This window comes from Chiloscyllium plagiosum, chromosome 16 (genome assembly GCF_004010195.1).
Source record: "Chiloscyllium plagiosum isolate BGI_BamShark_2017 chromosome 16, ASM401019v2, whole genome shotgun sequence".
Classification (NCBI taxonomy): Eukaryota; Metazoa; Chordata; class Chondrichthyes; order Orectolobiformes; family Hemiscylliidae; genus Chiloscyllium; species Chiloscyllium plagiosum.
The window spans coordinates 35401377-35426828 of record NC_057725.1 but is presented as its reverse complement, the minus strand read 5'-3'; the positions used below and the strand labels follow the sequence as shown (position 1 = coordinate 35426828).

General features: G+C 41.6%; 1 long non-coding RNA gene across 1 annotated transcript in view; it reads left to right on the top strand.

The window, feature by feature from the left end:
- The window catches only part of LOC122558048, a 41122-nt gene extending 15902 nt beyond the window's left edge, over window positions 1-25220 (top strand). The window contains exons 3-5 of the long non-coding RNA XR_006314023.1: window positions 13356-13408; window positions 13783-13866; window positions 25162-25220. This is a non-coding gene — a long non-coding RNA (uncharacterized LOC122558048). The remainder of the gene's footprint in view (window positions 1-13355; window positions 13409-13782; window positions 13867-25161) is intronic.
- The last annotated feature ends 232 nt before the right edge of the window (window positions 25221-25452 follow it).

Here is a 25452-nt window from a genome sequence, read left to right as displayed (position 1 = left end):
GGGCTGAGATGTGACAAATGGAGTTTAATGTGAAAAAGTGTGAGGTGATTCACTTTGAAAGGAGTAATAGGAATGCAGAGTACTGGGCTAATGGTAAGATTCTTGTTAGTGTAGATGAGCAAAGACATTTCGGTGTCCAGGTACATAGATCCTTGAAAGTTGCCACCCAAGTTCAGAGGGTTGTTTAGAAGGCATACTGTGTGCTAGCTTCTATTGGTAGAGGAATTGAGTTTCAGAACCATGAGATTACGCTACAGCTGAACCAAACTCTGGTGCAGCCACATTTGGAGTATTGCATACAGTCTGGACACCACATTATAGGAAGGATGTGGAAGCTTTGAAAAGGGTTCAGAGGAGATTTATGATGATGTTGCCTGGTATGGAAGGAAGGTCTTACAAGAAAAAGCTGAGGGACTTGAGGCTATTTTTGTTAGAGAGAAGAAAGTTGAGAGGCGACTTAATTGAGACATGTAAGATAATCAATGGGTTAGATAGGTTGGATAGCGAGAGCCTTTTTCCTTGGATCGTGATGGCTAGCATGAGGGACATAGCTTTAAACTGAGAGGTGATAGATATAGGACAGGCGTAAGAGGTAATTTCTTTACTCAGAGCATAGTAAGGGCATGGAAGGCACTGCCTGCAACAGTAGCAGACTCACCAACCTTTAGTGCATCTAAGTGGTCATTGGATAAGCATATGGATGAGAATGGAATAGTGTAGTGTAGACAGGCTTCAAATTGGTTCCACAGATCGACGCAACATTGAGGGTCGAAGGGCCTGTACTCCGCTGTAATGTTCAATGCTCTATGTTCTAATTGAAGAGGGCAGAGTGGGAGATGTGATCTATATGGACTTCAGTAAGGCGTTCGACAAAGTTCCTCATGGGAGACTGGTTAGCAAGGTTAGATCTCATGGACTACAGTGAGAACTAGCCATTTGGACACAGAACTGGCTCAAAGGTACAAGGGTGGTAGTGGAGGGTTGTTTTGCAGACTGGAGGCCTGTGACCAGTCATGTGTCACAAGGATCGGTTCTGTATCCACTACTTTTCATCATTTATATAAATGATTTGGGGGAACATAGGAGGTATAGTTAGTAAGTTTGCAGATGACATCAAATTTGGAGGTGTAGTGGACAGTGAAGAACGTTACCTCAGATTACAATGGGATCTTGATCAGATAGGCCAAATGGGCTGAGGAGTGGCAGTGGACTTTAATTTAGATAAATGGGAGGTGCTGCATTTTGGGAAAGCAAATCTTAGCAGGACCTATACACTTAATGGTAAAGTCCTAGTGAGTGTTGCTGAACAAAGAGACCTTTGGAGTGCAGTTTCATAGTTTGTTGAAAGTAGAGTGAGACCTTTGGAGTGCAGTTTCATAGTTTGTTGAAAGTAGAGTTGCAGGTAGATAGGATAGTGAAGAAGGCATGTGATATACTTTCCTTTATTGGTCAGAACATTGAGTATAGTAGTTGGGAGGTCATGTTGCAGCTGTACAGGATGTTGGTTCAGCCACTTTCAGAAATATTGCATGCAATTCTGATCTCCTTCCTATTGGAAGGATGTTGTGAAACTTGAAAGGGTTCAGAAAAGATTTTCATAGATGTTGCCAGAATTGGAGGATTTGAGCTAGAGGCTGAATCAACTGTGGCTGTTTTCCCTGGAGCACGGTGGCCCAGTGGTTAGCACTGCTGCCTCACAGCGCCTGTAGACCCGGGTTCAATTCCCGACTCAGGCGACTGACTGTGTGGAGTTTGCACATTCTCCCCGTGTCTGCGTGGGTTTCCTCCGGGTGCTCCGGTTTCCTCCCACAGTCCAAAGATGTGCGGGTCAGGTGAATTGGCCATGCTAAATTGCCCGTAGTGTTAGGTTAAAGGGGTAGATGTAGGGGTATGGGTGGGTTGCGCTTCGGCGGGTCGGTGTGGACTTGTTGGGCCGAAGGGCCTGTTTCCACACTGTAAGTAATCTAATCTAATCATTGGAGGCTGAGGAGTGACCTTATCGAGGTTTATAAAATCATGAGGGCATGGTTAGGATAAACAGACAAGGTCTTTTTCCCTGGGGTGGGGGAGTCCAGAACTAGAGGGCATAGGTTTAGGGTGAGAGGGGAAATATTTAAATGGAACCTAAGGGGCAACTTTTTCACACAGAGGGTGGTACATGTATAGAATGAGCTGCCAGTGGTAGTGGTAGATGCTGGTACAGCATTTAAAAGGCATGTGGATGGGTATATCATTAGGAAGGGCTTAGATGGACATGGGCCAAGTGCTGGCAAATGGGACTAGATTAGGTTAGGGTAATTGGTCAGTATGGATGAGTTTGACTGAAGGGTCTGTTTCCCTGCTGTACATCTCTATGACTCTGTTTTTGTGCTCAATCCTTATTGTGTAAATCTGTGCATATGTGTTGTCCAAAACAGAAACATCAATAAGCTGGTGTGAGTTGAAAACAAACTAATTGTTTCGTCTTTAGATTTAAAAATAAAGATTCCTTTTCAAGGTGTTTAAATGTTGGCATATTCTTCAAAGTATTACCATGCATTCAGTTTAAATACAGTATTGCAGTGTGGTTCTACAAACATCTTGCATTGGAGTGAAACCAAATTTACAGTCTTTGAACCCGGCCCTTGGTAAAACCGTTAGGCTTATATATTTTGCTTCAACTACCCTGTTCTTTTAGATGCCAGTAAAGTTTTCAACCCATAAAAAAAGACACTGTGGTCTTTGTCAGTATATATTGGAGGTATTAACAAAATGGTATTGAAAGGCTGGGGGGAGGGAAAAAAAAATCAGCAAAATATTTCTAAAATGCTCCAGCTTCCTCTCAGGTGCAAGCAGATGCTGAGCAAGCTTTGTATTATTTTCACTCATGGCTACTTTTTTATGTAAATCGTTTTAAAAATATGGAATAGTGGATGCTGAATAAAGGCAGTATTGTGTTCTGTGGGTTTTCTTCAATGTGTTTGGCACTTGGCCCCAATAAAACAGCTGAATGAGCTGAGTTCCCTTTTTAGGAAGTCACCAGAGAGGTATCCCTTTCGTGGGCCACCCCCAAGCTGATTTGGCCAGGCATTTAGCTGTCTGTCACTGATGCCGCAAAATGGTTCAGTTAAAAGGGTATCCAGACTGGGTACGGCTGGCTCTGTGAGAATTGGACAAAGCACAAATTTCAATATTCTGCAAATTTATATCAGAAAGTAGTTATATACTTAGTGTCTGCATGGCAGCAATACAATCCTGCCCACTTTTCACTTTATTTTCTGTTTTGTTGTGGAATGAAACCATCTAAAGTTGGAAACTAGGCAGGCAGTATGATACACAGCATAGTTTCAATACTGAGATTTCCTTGGCTATTAAACAAAATTCCCCAACTTTTAAACCAATTCCAAACTAATTGTGAGATCCTGAAGTAAGAGTGGCAATGGGTCAGTATCATTAATATGCTTCCTGTTAACATTTTAGAAAGTTTTTGGTAGTAGAACAGTTGGCTGATCAACAGCTAGATAAGTGACAGCCATAAATTAAGTATTTTCAAAAAATACCCATGTTACGTTCTGAATGCCAACTTCATATCACGATCAGCTTTTCCATTCACCTCACTTGCAATTACTCAGAATTACCAGGCTGAATCCCATAGCAATCATATGAGGGTTAATAACCAATCCGTTCAGTCAGGATAAAGCTCTGAACATATAGAATTATAGAAAATAAGAAAGAAAGAAAGCTTTTTATATTGCACCTTTCATGAATGCACGTCCTCCCATAGCACTTTACTACCAATGACTTGTCACAGTTCAGCACAAGCTCTAATCTCGTACTTTTACTTTATTGTTAGAAGGTGGTTTGGAGTACTTTCCTTTCTTTAAGCTTAGAAAGATGGAACAGAAAGTGATAAGGTGGCCAGGATGTGTGCTCGACTACCTGAATATGTTTTTAACCTATATTTTATGCCGCTATCTCTCATTGATTGGTTTTATTCTGGTACCAAACTGGTGTCATTTATATTTCAAAGAAATTAAATATTTTGGATTGCCATATTGTGGGTCTGCCCACAGCACATGGGCTATAATGATGCAAGAACGCAGCTCACTACCACCTTCTCAAGGGTAACTAATATCGTGCCCAGTTAGTGATGCTCCAAAACAATGACAGGATTAAAATATAATATATACATATATCTCTCATTCTAACTGCAACATGGCTTAAACTTGTTGGTCAATTAAATTAAATGTCTAATTATTATTAGCTGTGAGGTGTTAGCTATAATCAGGGCAATAATATGAAGAAGCACTGTATTGAGCATATTTAAATAGTGAGTGCATTTTGATTTAACTTCTTTAAAACAATTATATAAGGAAGCATATAAAAACTCTTTTATTAGAACATAGTAATCTAAAATAATAACCAGGACCATCACTTTCCATCTAATTTTCTCACTGTAGATTAAATTTTGATGATCTTAAAGGTAAAGATAGCATCTGAAAACAGATTTGGAGATGCCGGTGTTGGAGTGGGATGTACAAAGTTAAAAATCATACAACACCAGGTTATAGTCCAACAGGTTTAATTGGAAGCACTAGCTTTCAGAGCGCTGCTCCTTCATCAGGTGGTTGATGATGAAGGAGCAGTGCTCCCAGTTAAACCTGTTGGACTATAATCTGGTGTTGTGTGATTTGTAACTCTGAAAACAGAAATTGCCTGGTATTTCAGTCAGCATTTGGTGGACAGTGGTAGATTTTTAATTTAAAAAAAAATTAATTCACAGGTTGTAGGCATCACTGGCTAGGCCAGCATTTAGTGCCCAGAAGGCAGTTAAGAGTCAACTGTATTGCTGTGGGTCTGGAGTCACACTTAGACAAGATAAGGTAAAGATGGCAGTTTTCTTCTCTAAAGGATATCAGTGAGTTCGACATTCTTTTTCCGCTGAGAATTAACAATGGTTTCATGGTCAACTTTAGCCTCTTAATTCCAGACTTTTAAATAAATTGAATTCAAATTTTACCATCTGCCTTGGCAGGACTCAATCCCGTGTCCCAGAACATTTCTTGGGTCTCTAGGTTAATAGTTCTTTTCAGTGCGAATACCACAAAGCCATTGATTCCCTCAGTAAGTTCTTGTGAGGCCCTCAGTGTGAATTTCAGATCTCCTGCCAGTCTTTATGCAGTTTCTTTCAGCTTTCCAGTTTCAGACTGAAACTATCAAGAGACTATTTACTGGCTCAGCATTGTTGTATGTTGGCCTCTCATTCCATTAGCCGAAAGTGTGATACAACCAGTAATGTTAAATAGCTGAAATTTACTTGAAATTGAAGAAGTATCAAATTTGGGGAATTATTTGGAGGGTTTCACCTGTGAGCTCTAACGGGTGCTGTTCTCTGCAGCTTGTCTCATTAACTATGTACCATGCCACTATAGTTCCCAACTACTTTGCTGTATGGCACTGTGTTATCTTGTGGTGGGAGTATATGGACTACTGTCACATTTTTAAATCACAGCTGTGCACCAGGTCAAGTACTGTCATTCTAGAGTTTCCCTTCACAGTTCCTGTGTGAGATGAATTGCTCTGGAGATGACGAGAAAGGGAAGTTAGCTCCCTGTTTCACCAACAAGACCCTGTAAGTCCTGGTGAATAGGGTGATGCAAAGGAGGGCCATTCTCTTCCTTCAAGTCTACCAGAGGACAGCATAGCATTAAATCTTACCAATCCAAAGTGGGCACCTGGGTCAGTGCAGTGCAATGGTCTGGAGAAATGGTCAGCAATGTTGAAGAGGGTTAAAGAATTTATGCATTCCAGAGTGTTAGTGCCATCATCTTCATTCTGAATGTCGCACTCACTTGATTTCTGCTACAGCACTCATGTCCCATCAAGTCTCATGGTTTACCAGTGTCACTACTGGACACAACATCTTCCATCATTTAATCTCACTCACCACACTGTATCCATCACCCCACACACACACACACATGTACACACCCCCTATATACATCTCTACACACAAACACAGACACACCTACACACACACACATACTGCACACCCCGCACATATGTTACAGAAACACAACCCTACATACACACTTGGACACACATCCCACACAGAGCCTACACACAACACATGCTACACAAGCATACCCTACACATACACACACACACACTCACGCACATGCACCTCCTATACAAATAAATCCCTGCACACATACAACCTACATGCGCGCGCACACATACCAACACACACACACTCATACATCCACACTCACAAGTACACACCTCTACTCATACACACACAAGTTACTATACCTGCTCTAGTTGCCTGCTTACTCACTTAGGACACCTCATTATCTTTCTCTAACCCGCACAGGCAGTGACAGCTGTTCCATCCACTTTCATCTCACTCAATTCCCTCCGCCTTTTCTCTCATTCCAAGAGAAAATGGTCTGCATAGGATGGAGAGAACCAAGATGCTCAACATGCTTCTCCTTACCCACTAAGAGCATAGAGTCATAGAGATGTACATGTAGCATGGAAACAGACCCTTCGGTCCAACCTGTCTATGCTGACCAGATATCCCAACCCAATCTAGTCCCACCTGCCAGCACCCGGCCCATATCCCTCCAAACCCTTCCTATTCATATACCCATCCAAATGCCTCCACCACATCCTCTGGCAGCTCATTTCATATACATACCATCCTCTGTGTGAAACAGTTGCCCCTTAGGTCTCTTTTATATCTTTCTGCTCTCACCCTAAACCTATGCCCTCTAGTTCTGGACTCCCCGACCCCAGGAAAAGGCTTTGTCTACTTATCCTATCCATGCTCCTCATAATTTTGTAAACCTCTCTAAGGTCACCCCTCAGCCTCCGACGGTCCAGGGAAAACAGCCCCAGCCTGTTCAGCCTCTCCCTGTAGCTCAAATCCTCCAACCCTGGTAACATCCTTGTAAATCTTTTCTGAACCCTTTCAAATTTCACAACATCTTTTCAATAGGAGGACAGAGACAGCTTAGGAGGTGATTTCGAGACCTCCTTGCGCAGGCAAACATATAAGGTTCATTGTCCATTGCTGTCACTGAGAATGTATTCTTAACACGCCTGAATATCTACCCCTGTTTTGCAACTTCTGTAGGTACTAGTGTCGGCTGCAAAGACTCTGTCCTCAAGACAGTGACCTCACATGACATCTTCTCCTCCTCCACCTCAAAGGATTTTTCCTCCATTCTCCACCAGCTCAAATCTGACACCTTAATTAGATTGGTCATTTTGGTCTGCATATCATTGGTATATTTCTGTAGCTGGTCAAGCAAGAAATTCCCAGGATGCTGGTATTTAGGGGACTGTTTGAGACCATGCACCTGCTCAGTCCCTGGTAGGAATGGGCCCCATAATGTCAACAATTAATAACATCAAACTGGCAGATACAGGAACAGGCAGGTTTATTAGAGTCATTGGGCTAGAAGACCAAAGGTTGGAGGATATCATCAATGATATTTGTACCATGCTGCCTCAGGTGTGCAAGTGACTGACTGTCTCAATGGACAAGTCGGCAACTTTCATGGAAAGCTATGTCCAGCCCATTCAGTGCCTGACAGATATGCACACAGGCTTGGACTCCATCACTCTAGCCATTGGTGATCAACACCAATGAGAAGCAATAGTGGGACAAGAGACCTTGACCTCATTCCAGGTGCCTCATCCTCACAACGAGACAGGGCTAGTGCTTGTAGGCATCCAGTCAGAGGTGGACCCACATACAGACCAGCCAGGAGTTTACTGTAGGGACACTGCAGAGTTGGCCAGGCCCTCCATCTCCAACCTTTTCAATTCTATTTCAGTTCAAGCCAAGGGGGGAGAACCTGCATCTGGGCAGACGCACTCAGCATGCCAGGGCCCTCCAACCATTAATGCTCCTGGGGTGCACACCCTGAGGTCCAAAGCCAACAGCTTCCTTCTCTCAACAGTAGATTTGGACAGCAGTTAGACATGGAGGGAGGGAAAGGAAGAAAATAATCTGATGGTAGCAGATAGGTGGCACATTGAGCGTTTGTTTTAAATACACATGTGTAAATTTCTGTTCACTTTTCTTCATCACCTGTGTGAGAGAAAGTCATTTTAACTACAGCTGCAAGAATGAAGGTCAAGAGAGTAACCATCTTTAGCATCACACAATGTTCTAACTCTGTCTGAACAACAGCTGTCCTTTCCAATACACTACTGTGAGCATGACATTTTGTCAGGATTGAACAAGGGAGTATCGAATGTGGTATTGATACCGACCTGACAGGATGCCACTTGGTCCTCGGACTCTCTGCTCCAAACAACAAGAGGGTACAACAGGGCGATGGGATGGGGATCAGTGAGAGCTGCAGTATTGTTCTGAGTAAGGAAACGAGGGCATTCTTCAGATAGAACAGCACCTTCAGCACTATCAGCCGAAGCCATACAAGCAGAACCTCTCTGTGACCATCATTCAATGAATTGAGTTGCGTGAATTGACCTTTCAGTGACTGTAAATGTTTTAAAGCTGCTGGAGCCAGCATCCCTGGTATAACCTTAACAGCAAGTGCAGCTTAACAGTTTGATAATTCAATACAGTTCCTTCTGTTGAATAAGATTAGATTAGATTAGATTACTTAGTGTGGAAACAGGCCCTTTGGCCCAACAAGTCCACACCAATCTGCCGAAGTATAGTTACAAATGATCTTTGCGCAGCTCCATGAATGACTAACTGAAAATCCCTGGAATGGTTGAAGTGGCACTGCTGACTATGTCTAAGCCTCTGGAATGATATTTGAATATGTCCTGGACTTAGTGAACTGATTCCCTCTGACTGAAGGTATCTCCTTTGACCTGATTCGGGACTACTCCCAATAGACTGTGACATGGCCATTTGATTGTGTCTTTGCCGCACAAGCTAATGGTACATGGTATAGGCGTAACATTGATGTAGAATGCTGCCACACAGCAACACGTCTACTCCTTGACTGATCACTCTTAACAGCTATGTCAAGCTGCCGGGCTTTGTATATGCACTAAACAGCAAGGCAAGACAGAAGTACTGTGAGCCTTTAAATTCTGATACAAAAACACAAAGGAAAGGCAGAGAATGCTCTGAGCATCCAAGTAGCCATGATGTGAGTGATTGATAAGAGATCAAGCAATGCTTGCTGCAAAGTGTCCTGCCAGCAGTGTTGTAATGAAAGATACCGACGTGCAGCATTGAAATGGAGAAGTGTATTGTAGGCATATTAAAGATACGCCATGAAATGTGGAGGTAAGCAGGAGGCTAGAAGAACACACCAAACCAGGCAGCATCAGGAGGTAGAGATGTGAACGTTTTAGGTGTAACCCTTCTTGAGGGTCCTAAAGAAGGATTACACCTGAAACGTTGACTTCTCCAACTCCTGATGCTGCCTGGCTTGCTGTACTCTCCCAGCCTCCTGCTTGTCTACCTCAGATTCCAGCATCTGTAGTTTTTTTGTCTCCAATGAAATGTGGAGAGGCTGGTATGTGTCTGATACCACCTCATGTGAATGGAGGTTATGGGTAGTCAATGCCTGTGGAGCATAACCTGAGATGGAGACAAGTGTACAAATGTACACAAATTAACCTCGGCTCACTAGTGAGACTCCTGCCTTGCCATTCAAAACCTGGTTGCAGAACTTGGCATTTCTCGTGACCTTGAGAATCTTATCTTTTTCAGATCTTGCAAAATTTTCCCAATTGACATGCCATCACACTCATTATTTGGGAGCAGAAAAGATTCCATCCTAAAGGGTTTCTGACCTGATTATTTTTTAAAAGAGTACTTCCTGCCAGTTCCAAAATACTTATTGACATTATTTTGAAATAGCTGAAATGCAAAAAAATTCAACAAAATCTAACATTCTGCTTTGCTTTCAGATGCTGTAAAGTAATAGGCTTACCATTTAAAATAAAACTTATTTTATGCTCTTTTTTTTTAGATCAGATTACTTACAGTGTGGAAACAGGCCCTTTGGCCCAACAAGTCCACACCGACTCGCCGAAGCGCAACCCACCCAGACCCATTCCCCTACATTTACCCCTGCATTCTCTGTTTCAGATCATTTTGCAACTGGTCTGTAATGGTAAAATGTCATCTTTTTTGTTAAAGACGTTTGACCTATAATCTGTCACCTACAAGAGCTCCATCCATTGGTGATTGGGCCCAGTAGTATTGGTGTTCCAAATGATCTTCTCCATCTAACTCTATCAGCTTAAACTTCCATTCCTTTGCTACTTATGCTATTTGTGCTATTCACCTCAATTATCCCTTATGGTAACACATTTCATGTTCTATCCACGCTTTAAGTAAAGATGTTTCTTTTGAATTCCTTATGGATTTATTAGTGATTATTTTATGACAGAAATATGGAGAAAGTGAGGATCGCAAATACTCGAGAGTCAGAGTCAAAAAGTGTGGAGCTGAAAAAGCACAGCAGGACAGCTGGCATCCGAGGAGCAGGAGAGTCGATGTTTCGGGCATGAGCCTTTCATCAGAACATTTCTGATGCAGGGCTTATGCCCGAAACATCGATTCTCTTGTTCTTCGGATGTTGCCTGACCTGCTCTGCTTTTCCAGTGCCACACTTTTTTGACTTATAACAGGATTATGTCTAAGAATTGGGGAGGTTTATGCTGAGGCTAAACCACTCTATATGGATTTCAGATTTTATTATCAATTACCCAATGGCCCTATTATTTAGGGTAAGAAGGTGGAAGAGAGATGTACAATCTCTCATGGAAAATCTATGCAGAAGTTGGGAAGGGGTTCAAATTTGGGAAACTTTTGGCCGGTTAGCCTAACCTCAGTCAGTAAGATTTTAGCATCCATTATTAAGGATGAGACTGAGGAATACTTGGAAATGCATTGTAAGATAGGGCTGAGTCAGCATGGCTCTGCCAAGTGGAGACCATGCCTAACCAATCTGTTAGAGCTTGTTGAGGAAGTACAGGCAAATTAGATGAAAGAGAGCCAGTGGACATGATCTATTTGGATTTTCAAAAAGACCTTTGACAATGTGCCACACAGGAGAATGCTAAATAAGACAAGAGCCCATGATGCTATGGGCAAGATACTGGCAAGCATAGAAGATTAGCTAACTGGCAGAAGGCAGAGGGTAGGGATAAAGGTATCTTTTCAGAATGGCACTGGTGACGAATGGAGTTCCATAGGGGTCAGTATTGGAACCACAACTCTTCACATTATACACTAATGATCTGGTTGAAGAAACTGAGGGCATTGTTGCTAAGTTTGCAGGTGACACAAAGATAGATGGAGGGACAGATTGTGTTGAGGAAGTAGGGAGGCTGCAGGAGGAACTGGACACGTTAGGAAAATGGGCAAAACAAAAGAGAGATGGAACACAATGAGCGAAAGTGTGAGGTTACACACATTAGTAAGAAGAATAGAGGTATAGGCTATTTTCTAAATGAGAAAAGGCTTTGGAAATCTGAAGCACAAAGAAATTTAGGAGTCCTAGTTCAAGATTCACTTAAGGTTAACATGCAGGTTCAGTTGGCAGTTAGGATGGCAAATGCAATGTTACCATTTATTTTGAGAGGACTGGAATATAAGAGCGGTAATGTAATTGTGAGGCTGTATAAGGCTCTGGTCAGACCACACTTGGAAAATTGTCAGCAATTTTGAACCCCATATCTAAGAAAGGATGTACTGGCATTGGAAAGAATCTAGAGGAGATTTACAAGAATAATCCCGGGGATGAAGAGTTTGTCATTTAAGGAATGATTAAGGACTTTGGGTCTGTTGTCAATGGAGTTCAGAAGGATGGGGGGGCGCAGAGGGGAGGGACGGAGGGGAGGGGGTTGATCCAGTTGAAACTCATAGAATACTGAGAGCCCTTGAAAGTGGTGGTGTGGAGAAAACATTTCCACTAGTAGGAGAGACTAAGACCTGAGGGCACAGCCTCACAGTGAAGGGATGACCCTTTAGAACTGAGATGAGGAATTTCTTCAGCTAGCGGTGGTGAATCTGTAGAACTCATTGTCACAGAAGGCTGTAGCGGCTAAGTCATTAAATGTCTTTGAGACAGAGACAGATAAGTACTTGAGTAGTAAGGGGATCAAAGGTGACAGGGAGAAGTCTGGAGAATGGGTACGAGAAACACAGCAGCCGTGATTGAAAGGTGGAGCAGACTTGATGGGCTGAACCTGCTTGTTCTGCTCCTCTATCTTATGGTCGAAGTTAGAACCAGGCCAGATAGACTTGAGGTGGGGTTGGGGTGACTTAGGTATATCAGTTAGGCTGATAGACTGGTGAAGGGGGGCTGAAGTGCTGTTTGGAAGATCTTGTTTAGCTTGACAGCAAGATCACAAGAAATGGGAAGCAGATTAACAATGCGATGGTGGGGGAGGGGGAAGCAGCATTGCGGGAAAGCAGGTAAATGGCTGATGGATTCATGAATTCTTGCCTCACGTCAGCTGCTAGGTTTCTCAGGACTTGGAAAATATGACCCACATGGATTACATTTGAAACACAGTTAACATTTGAGCAAAGCAGCCCCAAAATCACATCTAAGTCAGGGGGCAGCCTCTGAAGAGCTGGTTAGCTGCTTGACCCCCAGCCAAACTCTCTTAAAACCAGAAGCGTTGGGAAGGAAGTTTTAACCACCAGCAACAGCACCACTCTCCCACCCTTCCTATTCCGCATGTGGCCTCCCATTCCACCCCTTTGCCCTTGTTTGTTGTCATTGGGAAGGGGAGATGTGGGTTAAAGAGGCAAGTTAAATCTTCCCTCTATTCTTCAATAAACCAGCCTTGCTGAGCACTAATTCTTTGTTGCCCACACAGACAGTTTACCTTGGCACTGATGGCTGCTGCCAGTGCAAAAATAGGTTCTAAATTTCTCAAACTTCCACATAAAGTTGAAATGAGTAGATATTATAAATAATAACTGGGAGTGATTTCAAGACTGTAATATTTTCTCAGGGTTTGAATGATGGTTTTAAACCTCCCAAGCTACAATGTTGCATTATATTATGTCTACTTTCCATTTCTCTGCATTTACACTTTCTTCCATTGTGTTTTCCCATTACCGTGCATTACAGTAAAAATACGCTTCTGATTTCAAGCCAGTCTCTTAACATTCTCTACAATGTATACTCGGTCATGGTTAGTTTTACAACTGAAATTTACATTTTATTTTTCACTTTGTGCATTGACAAAAATATTACATCGATAATTCAAGGGAGTGAAGAAAGGAAATGTAACTTTCATTAAATTTGTATAGGAGTGCTTTACTGTTAAGCTTAATGTATCAGTATGCAAGTGTTATAATCAGTTCTTTGAACCTGACACACACTAGGTAAAGCAAGATTTAATTACAGGAGATATCAGCATCTGCACAACAGTATCCATTTTAGCCAAAAGCAAGTGCAAGGTAATGCATGTTTCTAATAATTATTTTTAAAATAAAGTAAGATTTATTTCCTGCTGTTTGTCAATGGAATGTAAAGTTTAAATTACAAATATGAAAACACTTTAATTCCAAAAGTACATTTGCAAACGTATAACTTATTTAAAATACAAATAAAAATGTTGTAAAGATTAACATTTCTGTGTTTAAGCCTGTATTAAACTGAGAAAAGAACAAAAATTGTTTACTTACAACTATAATCAGGAGCATGGTCCTTTCCTATTTAAATGTAGCTGTGTCTTTTAACTGATATACCTATGTGCTTATGTTTTCTCCATTTGCTGAGTTACAAATGTGAGCATCTGTCTGATATATCCAATTTCTTTTCAAATTTGTAGAGCCATAATGCCTTTGTTCTCAACATGTTTGCAAGTAATTGCAATATTTTTTGAGATGCTTATAAACAGGCCAAAATTACTGAGGTAAGTACTCATTTTGTTTTTTAAATGAAACATCATTTTGTGATCCAGACTGTATTGCTAAGCTTTATCCACAAGAGGGTGAATGGCCTCTATGCATTAAGCCTGCACAAAAATATTATACTCTAAATTACATCTGTCTTCTGTATTAAATTATTTGACCTTGAAATTGTGCAGTATTAGCATTTGAATGCTTAAACTGTTTGTATAAAATGCTTTGTCCTCTATTTTAATGGAGCTGTTATCCCACTTAAATAACTGGATTGACATCTACACAAAAATCATAAGCAAAGCAATTAAACTTTTCATATTCTAATATGATTAGTATAGCTTCAGGTCTTGTACTAAGCATGTTATTTTGTTTCATATTTACCTTTTGTAGTGCTTTTAGCACATTCTTGAATTATATTTTGAATTTAGAACTGAAAGATTTCTTCAGGCATTGTCAAGTTCAAATCCTTGGGACACAGACATTGTGGTTGCGGATAATTATCTCTGAAACATGCCTTTGCATGGTTACCCTCTATAATGCCGCCAAGCAAGACAAGTACAAGGTTTAGTTAGCATGTTATAATTGGTTACAATGCTCTTAAGCTATTGAGGAAGAAAAACACTAACTGGAGTTCAGAGGTGCTCATTCTATTGTGTGTTTGTGATGTAAGGATAAAGACAAGTTCAACTGTAATATTCCTCAAAGTTCAAACAGCCATTTGACACTCACCATCTTATGTCTACGTGAAGAATGGGTGTTTGGTGAGCAGAAAAGTTAAGCCAGTACCTTGGGAACCCAAGCCCCTAACATCAGACATTGGCCCAACAGAGAAGAAGAGAAAGGTACAGAATAAAGAAAAAGGAGTCCAGCATTTTCTGTAAGAAACATTTGAGAGATTTTGATTAAGTTTGTGGCTGTAATGGTGAGGAGGAGTATCAAGAAGACTGGTGGGAATCTTTTAGCAGAAAAGGTGGTTGTATAATCTTATGGGAGTGATGGAGAGAGAAAAGAAACATTGGGTGGAATTTTCTGAGTTCAGTGGATGTCTTACGCCTTGTGGCAGGTTGTGGGGAGCCATGAGAGTTTGAAGCAAGGGTATGGGAAAAACTCTCAGAGATCATCTCAATTGTTCATCCCTTTGATTATGCACAAAGTAGTGCAGAACTAGGGTTCCTCAATCCCTATCTCACAGCTTCATGCATCTTGCTCAGTTTAACCAATCATGCAGGTTGCATGTCGGCTTACCTGCCTGAAGCTGTGAGAATTGCATCTGAGATGGGAAGACACACTAAAGCATCAGGTATTGATCCTGAGGATAACTAACCTCATTTTAAGCTTCTACTTCAACTCCTGTAGGCCGAGCAGATTCTGCCCATGGTGTGGAGACAGCGTAGATATCAACACAGATTTAAAGGGAAATTAGAACTTTGAAATTTTCAACTGGTCTGAACAGTTTAATGCCAATGGTGTGCATTCAGATCAAAGCTCATCAAACATTCCCCTCCTCTGGCTGATTAATAGAGCATTTTGTCTTTGCATCTGTTTGTCATCTGACAAAAATACATTCAAAAATCATATGAGGGTGCAAGCAGAGATTGCATAGGATTCCATAAAGATATCTATTTATAGTATCAAGTATAATGTTCCTTCTGAGCTTTCACAGCTTTACCCTCTTAAATTCCTTTGATAATAAGGACAAAAGGGGAACTGTTTGCCAATGAATGCACATTGTTCAGCACCATTCTTGACTCCTAAGATACTGAACCAGTCCATGTTCAAATGCAGCAAGACCTGGGAAATATCCAGACTTGGGCTTAAAAGTAATATTCACGTCATTCAAATGCCAGACAATGACTATCTGCAATAAGAGACAATCTAATCATCATCTCTTGATTTTCAATGGTGTTATCATCTATGAATTCCAGACTATCAACCTCATGGGAGTTATCATTGACAAAAAACTGAACTGGACTTGCCATGTAAATACAATGGCTACAAGTGCAAATCAATCCTGCGTAACTCCTGTTGACTCCCCAAAGTCTGTCCACCATCTACAAATACATGTTAGGAGTGTGATGGAATAATTCCCATTTGCTTAGATAAGTCTAGCTCCAAGTTAGACGTCACCCAGGACAAATCTTGATTGGCACCACATCCACAAATATTGAGTCACTCCATCACCAACACTCAGTAGCATTCGTGCATACCACCTACAGGATGCATAGCAGAAATTCACCAAGACTCCTAAGATAGAACCTTCCTAACCTAAGAGGACAAGGGTGGCAGATATATGGGAATGTCACCTCTCCAAGGGTTAAGTTCCCCTCCAAGCCCCTCACCATCCTGACTTGGAAATTGTTGACTTGTTCAACCTTAAACAAGTTAGATAACTCCTAGAAAGTTATGAATGAATTTGCACAGGTGTCACACAATACCAATGCGGTCAAATCAATATGAACTCAGGCTGGTACCAAAGAAAAACAGTCCCAACTTTGTTAGGAATGAAGTTACAATAACCTTTATTACTAAACATACTATGTCTAATCCTATTTGGTCCCTTGAGTTTACAATGCTTCCTGAGCCTGTTGTAGACTAACATAGTCACTCTCTCTCTGGCTTTGCCTTTGGGTCTATGAAGTTGCTTTCTTCCTCTCTCTCTTTGGATGGTCAGCTGGTCTGTGCTGTTGCCATGCTGGTCTTCTCAGAAGGCCTCAGATTATTCCAGAGCGGTTCCAAGAGCGAGGTTTGCAGATACACCCTGTTTTTATATCTTTTTAGGTGGTTTTCTGGAACTTTCTATAGTTCTGACCAATCAGGGAGATATTATTTAATAGTTTGAAACAAAGTCAATCATTTGGGTGGAATGCTACTGTTATTTTCTTTGTGTAGTGGGACCCAGTGCCCTTCGGTCTGGGCTGGTTGGTGGATATGTTATTGGGGTAAGTCTGCCCAGGATAATTGTTAACCTTTTACATTATACTAGTGTCATTAGCATCTGGCTGATGTGTTTGCATTGTGTCTGGTGTGTGTTTTTTGTTTATGTCAGCATTTTACTTGGCCAATGTAACCAGCATCCCTTGCTGTTTAGCCAAGTTAACAATCTCTGTGTCTTAACTGCCAGGAGGCTGCTACAAAATGTATCGCCATTCCTTCACTATTGCTGGATCCCGATCCTGGAATTCCCCCTCCTATGGCATTGTGGGTCTACCTGCAGCACATGGACTGCAGCAGTTCAAGAAGGCAGCTCACCACCACCTTCTCAAGGGCAACTAGTTACAGGCAATTCCTGCTGGCCCAGCCATGAGTGAATACAAAAGAAATGCTTATCTATTTATTCAGTAATCTAAATATGTCAGCAAGACTAAAGTTTTAATAATCTGTAATTATCCACACTGTTTCTTCTGTCCTGGAAAACAGTCTGCCAGTGGCCTTTCATTGAATAAAACCACTAAACCTTTTTAATATGAGTTACATTTGTAGAATTGTGATAAATGGAAGTAACAACAGCACTATTGATCCAGAATCAATTTTTCCTTTTCAAAAGCAGCTGTATGAAACATTGTCTTGCAGGAGATCATGTGCTGATTTCGATTTTTTTGACGGAGAGCACATGTTGTAAAACAAGTAGTGTGTCATACAATGCCTCCCAGTATAAGCCAAATAAAACATGTCTATCATGCATTGGCATTTGGTCACTGAAGGAAAGTTGTTTGTAGTCACAATATTGAGAGTCTAAAAATATTATTGTGGTCTATTTGATGCTTTTTAGAAGATTGGCCTGATTAGGCAGGCAACAGTTAGTTTCAATTCACTGATATTCTTAATAATTGATGAATCTGTCATAAATTGAAAGCACTTTTTATTAAAACTCTCCCATAACATCTCACCCTTTCACTCCTCCTTTATAAAATGTCTTAGATTCTATTTCTTTGACCGTTCTTTAGTCTCTTGTTTAAAGATCACTGAGTCTAAGTGTCAGATGTTCTCAAATAATGCTTCTGGATAAGTGATTTGGAATGCTAACTGCATTCAATGCTCTTGATAAATGTTGTTGTTAATTTTTCTTCAAATGTTCTTGTCTGCCTACCAAAATATACGGACTAGCACTGGGGTACTTTTCCAATGCTGTTGAATGCTCAGTGCGATTTTACCCAAACGTTTATTTTTCTGACATGAACCTCGACAAGTAACTTTTACCAGAGAGGAGATCAAAGTACATCTGTTTTACATATGCATGCTTTCTATGAAGGCATGAGCTAATGGTAATGAGCAGAAATCTTGTCTGATTTCTGTTTCCCCGCCCCTCCACTCCACCCTCCTCCCAGCCTGGAATGCTGGTCAAATCATTTAACTTGGCCAAGGATATAGACAGACATCTTCCTGTTTTGTAAGGGTTTTCTTAAAAAAAAACAAACAGTGCATGTGCCATCTAATCAACCTGTCCAGCATGGAAGGAGAGTAACACTGAATCTAGCTGGAATGAAATCCTGGTTGGACTGGCATTAACACAGTGCAGTAAAGAGAAATGATGGACAGAGCTGAGCTTCAGAAACTGTGAACAAAGCATAAAACTGCACATTTGAATTTTTGACGAATGGAACAAACTGTCACTGGCAAGAAGTCTTTGGAAAAAATGCACATCATGAGGAAGTGGAACATTACCACAGAAATTCTCAAACAAGTGAAAGCTGACGTATTCTCAACAATTATGAATCATTCTTCTCTGCAAATTAGTCACCCAAATCCTCAAGTATAACATTAGACTGTATTTACTTGAGTTAACTAATGGATTTTAAAAAACTATTATCCAGATTCTGCATTCGCATCTTGTTCTTGATAGACCAGTGTAAATAGCTTAAAAATGTGTTGCTGGAAAAGCGCAGCAGGTCAGGCAGCATCAAAGGAACAGGAGAATCGATGTTTCGGGCATAAGCCCTTCTTCAGGAAAGAAGAATATTTACCAGTGTAAATATTCAACATAAAATCTAATTGGTTTGATGTTTCCACACAAGTTAGTCAACTGCTTGTTAGGTCAGACTTGGTTTTGTTTCAAGTCTTTATTATTGTGACAGTGCAGTCTTGTTCATTAAAGTTTCACAATCCATTTTCATTAGAGTGAAGCTGATCCCTTAAATGAACAGTTGCTCTGAAAAACATCCAACCTTTGCAGCCATCACAGGGGAGGTACAAAGTCTGTATTAATTATCAGGAATGTGGTGTCGATCGAAAATGTTAATTGCCCTGATGGTTAGTTATTTGGGGAATTGCCATGCATTTCATGCAGGGATAATAAAAATGAATTTTTAAACAAAGGGATCCTAAAATAATGTCTAATCTGGAGAGAATATTGACATCAAAGGTTTTTCTCAGAGCTTTGAATTTTATCTCTCTGGTAAGAAATGTTAAGGACGGACTGAGCAACATTTCAGTTAGTTCACCATTTCGTATGTGGAAGAAACACAAACCAAGAGTTAATTAACTGTTATTACAACCCTTTTCAACTTTAATTTGACTTTCAAATATTAGCATTTATCTGTGAACTGTGCTGCTGGGTTTGACAAATTAGCTGTCACGTAACTACCTTAATTAGTCTTCATTTTGCTTTTATGTGTGTTCATCCAGATCCAGACAATGAAAGGATTAGCTTATTACAATTAGATTCATATATAAAAATAATACTTGGAAACAATTATGTGGAGACACTTATACAATCATGCTGGCCAATATTACCAAATATTAGGAAGGACACTGAATTCAGGTTTGATTTAAATCAATGTAATTTTCAATGTCCTTCTAAGTATTTTTTTTACTAAGATTTAAAGTGGTGACATTTCACACTTGGATGTGGAGTAGCAGTACCATGGGATTTTGGGAGGGTGAGATGAAGGCCTGGGACTGTGTTTGGAGTAGGAGTAACAGAACTTTCAATTTCCACAATGTCTTTCTGCGACTAACATAGTTGCTTTGACTGGTGACCCAAACATGTCCTCTCCATTGTTCAGAGACTGACCAGTCTGAAAGATGGATTGGGGGAGAACTTTAATAATTAGGATGAAAGTATTGTGGATGCTGGAAATTTGAAATGAAAATAAAAATAACTGGAGAAACCCAATAGGTCTGGCAGCATCTGTGGAGAGAAAACCAGAGTTAATCTTTTGTGTCTATTAAGACCCTTCTTCAGAACTCAATAATGAGAAAATACCTTAAGGTCCAGGTAGAATAATGACTGCTGCGTGCTCTGTTTCACAGACACTTGGTTTACTCCTGCCATACCTGATTGTGCCTTGTGAGGCAGCAGTGCTAACCACTGTGCCACCGTGCCGCCCACAAAGGTCCAGGTAGAATAATGACTGCTGCGTGCTCTGTTTCACAGACACTTGGTTTACTCCTGCCATACCTGATTGTGCCTTGCAAGCTGAGGCATTCTCCATACATCACACAGACTGCATGGTGTCCTCAGGTAAGGCAAAGGGCAGTGGGGTAGTCCTGAACGACACCTGGTGCTCAGACGTGGTGACCCTGGCAAGCTACTGCTCCCTGGACCTAGAAGAGCCAATTATCGTGCCTACTTCCTGCCACATCAGTTCACCTCTGCCATCCTAAAAGCAGTCTACATACCACATCAGATGGATGTAAAGAATGGCCTGGATGAAGTTTACGCGGCAACAAATGCTTTGGAAATGACATTCCCCGAGGCCTCATTCATCATGTTTGGTGACTTCAACCAGGCCAATCTCAAGAGGGTGCTACCAAAGTACCACCAACACATCTCCTGCCCCATTAGAGGATCAAACATCCTTGACCACTGCTGCACAATCATCAAAAACACCTACCGCTCCATCTCCTGCCCAGACTTCGGAAAATCACATCACAGCGCCATATTCCTCTCCCAGCTTACAAACAGAAGTTGAAACAGGAGGATCCTTCACAGAAAGAAAATCAATGCTGGTCCGAGGCAGTGAAAGACCATCTCTGGCACAGCTTGGAATTGGTGGACTGGAGACTGTGTTTGAATACTCGGCAGAAAACCTAGACAAGTATGCCACCACTGTCACAGACTTCATTAGCAAATGCATGGAGGGTTGTGTACTAAAGAAGTCAATCTGGGTGTTCCCAACCAAAAACGTTGGATGAACCAGGAAATCCATTCCCTTATGAAGACCAAGCATGCAGCATTCAAGTCTGATGACCCACACCTAGACAGAAAATCCAGATATGACCTCCACAAAACCATCAGGGATGCCAAGGGGTGGTACTGGACCAAGTCAGAAGCCCAAACCAACAATATGACTTCCCCTACCTGTGGCAAGGCCTAAACAACATTGTAGGATACAAAATAAGGCATCCCTCCCTGATGTGCTCCATCCTTTCTATGCTCAGTTTGAGCAGAAAGCCAACAGCATGGTATCTTCTGCTGTGACAGCCTGAACATATCTGTGCCCACTGCCATAGCTGCAGATATCAGATTGGGCTTCCTGGGAGTCAACCCAAAGAAGGCAATGGGCCCTAACGGAGTCCCCAGCTGTGCACTTAGATCCTGTGTGGACCAACTGGCAGAGGTATTCACCGCCATCTTCAATCTCTCCCTCCTATAAGCTGAAATCCGTACCTGCTTCAAGAAGACCACCATCAACCCAGTACCTAAGAAAACACTTCCGCCCAGTGACTCTGACCTCAAGTAATTATGAAGTGCTTCGAGACGTTGGTCATGGCTCACATTAACTCCAGTCTCCCAGCCTGCCTTGATCCCCTGGAATTTGCCTACTGACATAACCGGTCCACAGCGGATGCCATTTTCCTAACCCTGCACTCATTCCTGGACAACAAGGACACCCACATCAGACTCCTGCTTGTTGACTGCAGCTCTGCCTTCAACACTGTTATCCCCTCCTGACTGATCTCAAATCTCCAAGACCTAGGTCTCAGCTCCACCTCCTGCAACTGGATCCTCATCTTCCTGACCCACAGAACGCAATCAGTGAAGATAGACAACTGCATCTCCTCTATGATAACACTCAAGACTGGAGACCCTCAACAATGCATTCTCAGCCCCCTACTGTACTCCCCATACACCCGCAACTGTTATTAGACTATTGAATGGACCGCTCTAACTTCAAATAATATGGATCTTGCTAATGTTGATCTTGCTTCACACACCTCCTGTGGAGTGTAGCCTGTATGCCTCACTCTGTCCAAGCACCCTATGATCTGTATGTCCTTGCTTACAATGATCTGCCTGTACTGCTCACAAACAAAGCTTTTCATTGTACTTAGGTACATATGACAATACATCAGTCAATCAATCAATCAATTAATTCAGTGGTCTGGATGAACCCATTGACAATATACTATGAAGCATTTGTTTCTGACAGAGCCACCTGGTGAATTAGTGTCAAGTTTAATGGTTTAAATGTGTCTAGATTTGCAAGGGTTTTCTTTGCAATGTTTCAGGAATCAATATAATTTGTTGGTTTGTGGAAGTTTTGAGTTTTTTGAAGAAGTAACAAAGAAGATTGATGAGGGCAGAGCAGTAGATGTGATCTATATGGACTTCAGTAAGGCGTTTGACAAGGTTCCCCATGGGAGAATGATTAGCAAGGTTAGATCTCATGGAATACAGGGAGAACTAGCCATTTGGATACAGAACTGGCTCAAAGGTAGAAGACAGAGGGTGGTGGTGGAGGGTTGTTTTTCAGACTGGAGGCACATGACCAGTGGGGTGCCACAAGGATCAGTGCTGGGCCCTCTACTTTTTGTCATTTACATAAATGATTTGGATGCGAGCATAAGAGGTACAGCTAGTAAGTTTGCAGATGACACCAAAATTGGTGTAGAGGACAGCGAAGAGGGTTACCTCAGATTACAACAGGATCTGGACCAGATGGGCCAATGGGCTGAGAAGTGGCAGATGGAGTTTAATTCAGACAAATGGGAGGTACTGCATTTTGGGAAAGCAAATCTTAGCAGGACTTATACACTTAATGGTAAGGTCCTAGGGAGTGTTGCTGCACAAAGAGACCTTGGTTCATAGTTCCTTGAAAGTGGAGTTGCAGGTAGATAGGATAGTGAAGAAGGCGTTTGGTATGCTTTCCTTTATTGGTCAGAGTATTGAGTACAGGAGTTGGGAGGTCATGTTGCGGCTGTACAGGACATTGGTTAGGCCACTGTTGGAATATTGCGTGCAATTCTGGTCTCCTTCCTATCGGAAAGATGCTGTGAAACTTGAAAGGGTTCAGAAAAGATTTACAAGGATGTTACCAGGGTTGGAGGATTTGAGCTACAGGGAGAGGCTGAACAGGCTGGGGCTGTTTTCCCTGGAGTGTCGGAGGCTGAGGGGTGACCTTATAGAGGTTTACAAAATTATGAGGAGTATGGATAGGATAAATAGGCAAAGTCTTTTCCCTGGGGTCGGGGACTCCAGAACTAGAGGGCATAGGTTTAGGGTGAGAGCAGAAAGATACAAGAGAGACCTAAGGGGCAACTTTTTTATGCAGAGGTGGTACGTGTATGGAATGAGCTGCCAGAAGATGTGGTGGAGGCTGGTACAATTGCAACATTCAAGAGGCATTTGGATGGGTATATGAATAGGGAGGGTTTGGAGGGATATGGGCCGGGTGCTGGCAGGTGGGACTAGATTGGGTTGGGCTATCTGGTTGGCATGGACTAGTTGGACCGAAGGGTCTGTTTCCATGCTGTATGACTCTATGACTCTAATTCCAAATAATATTTTGTTTTTCTTGCTTCAGCACTGCAATATGAAATAAGAACATTAGGTTTTGACCTTCATGATGAAACTCTGACTTTACTCATACCACTGCGGGGAACCAAAATGGAGATAGGAGAGGGCACACCGAAAAGGGCACTGAAAACCTCTGGAACCAAAATTTCAACTCGTTATTTAACTAAGGACCTTTCATTAGTTATATAGAAATAGTTCTGTCTCCTAACTACCTTTCTCCTCAAACATGACTTGTTCTTTGAGGATCTGTGTTTCCATTTATGAACACGTGGTAATTGAGAGGACAGCAAACAGCAAGGACTCCAATATTGAAAAGCTTTCTGCAGTGAGGTAGCTCTTAATAGAGGGGCGAAGAGCAGTAAATATGCTGGCAGCCATTTGTGATAGATAGTTAAGCAGGTTGTCCAAATTATGAATCCACCTCTCAGTAAAGTAAGACAAATTAAGGTATCAAGGCATAAAATCTGTGCATCATTGTCCTTAATTTTTACAAAACGCTGTTGTCCTATTATGCCACTTGTGGCACTTTGGGATTAATTTTATTCTTTTAAAATCCTTTTTCATGGAATGTGGGCATCACTGGCTGGGCCAGTATTTACTGCCAATCCCTAATTGCCAGTGATGATGGTGGAGCTGCCTTTTTGAACTGCTGCAGTCCATGTGGCATTGGTATATTCCCAAGCCTGTTAGCAAGGGAGTTCCAGGATTCTGACCCAGTGACACTGAAGGAGCAGAGATATAGCTCCAAGTCAGGATGGTGTGTCACTCAGAGGGAAACTTGTAGGTGATGGTGTTCCCATGCATCTGCTGCCTTTGTCCTTCTAGGCGGTGCATTTGGAAAATGCTTTTGAAGAAACTTTGGTGAGTTACTGCAGTGCATACTGCAAATGTTTAATGTATAGAAGCAGATGGATTTGGGAATGAGTTAAAGCAAGACAATTAACAGTGAGTCAAGAATACTTTCTCTCAGCTGTGTGGCAGTTTGGAAGTTTTTATGCGGGTCATGCAAAGGTGGGATCTTTACTGTCCGTGTGCAGCTGCTTAAACAAACTGAAAGGGACCCCATGCTTCAATGAATCCACCACACTCTGCAAAAAGAATGAGAGAGCATGTTATACTGCTCAAGGTACATGCTAGATGGCCAGAGTCTAAGGATCCAGGGTAGGCCACTTAGGAGAAATTTCTTCACCTGGAATGTGGTGAGTCTGTGGAATTTTCTACCACAGAAAGTAGTTGAGACAAAAACATTGAATGTTTTCAAGGAAGAGTTATGTATAGTCCTCAGAGCTAAAGGGATCCAAGGGTATGGGAGAAAGCAGGAATAAGGTGCTGAGTTAGATGATTAGCCACAATCATACTAAATGGCAGAGCAGGCTTGGAGGGCTGAATGGCCTACTCCTGCTCTAAGTTTCCATGTTTCTATGTTTCCAAGCTGCTAACTTCTGTTTTTAATGACATGGAATTAGACTGAGTGTGAGCAACTCTCTCAGGAAAAGTGAGTTGTCAATTTTAATATGTGAATCATTCAATGAAAGGAATATTAAAGATGGCTTTTGGTACTTAACAGTTGATGCAGTATTTATCCATGTTTTCTGGAACTTGCTCATGGATACAAAGCAAGAGGACAGCTAGATTTGAGGAAGGATCAAGATGTGACATGGAAATAAAGCACCAAGTATGTCAACTTTGAAAATGCTTTCTTATCTACAGTATGTCACATTTTCATACATTGCCAGGGTTGGAGGATTTGAGCTATAGGGAGAGGCTGAGGGGACTGTTCTCCCTGGAGCGTTGGAGGCTGAGGGGTGACCTTACAGAGGTTTACAAAATTATAAGAGGCATGGATAGGATAAATAGA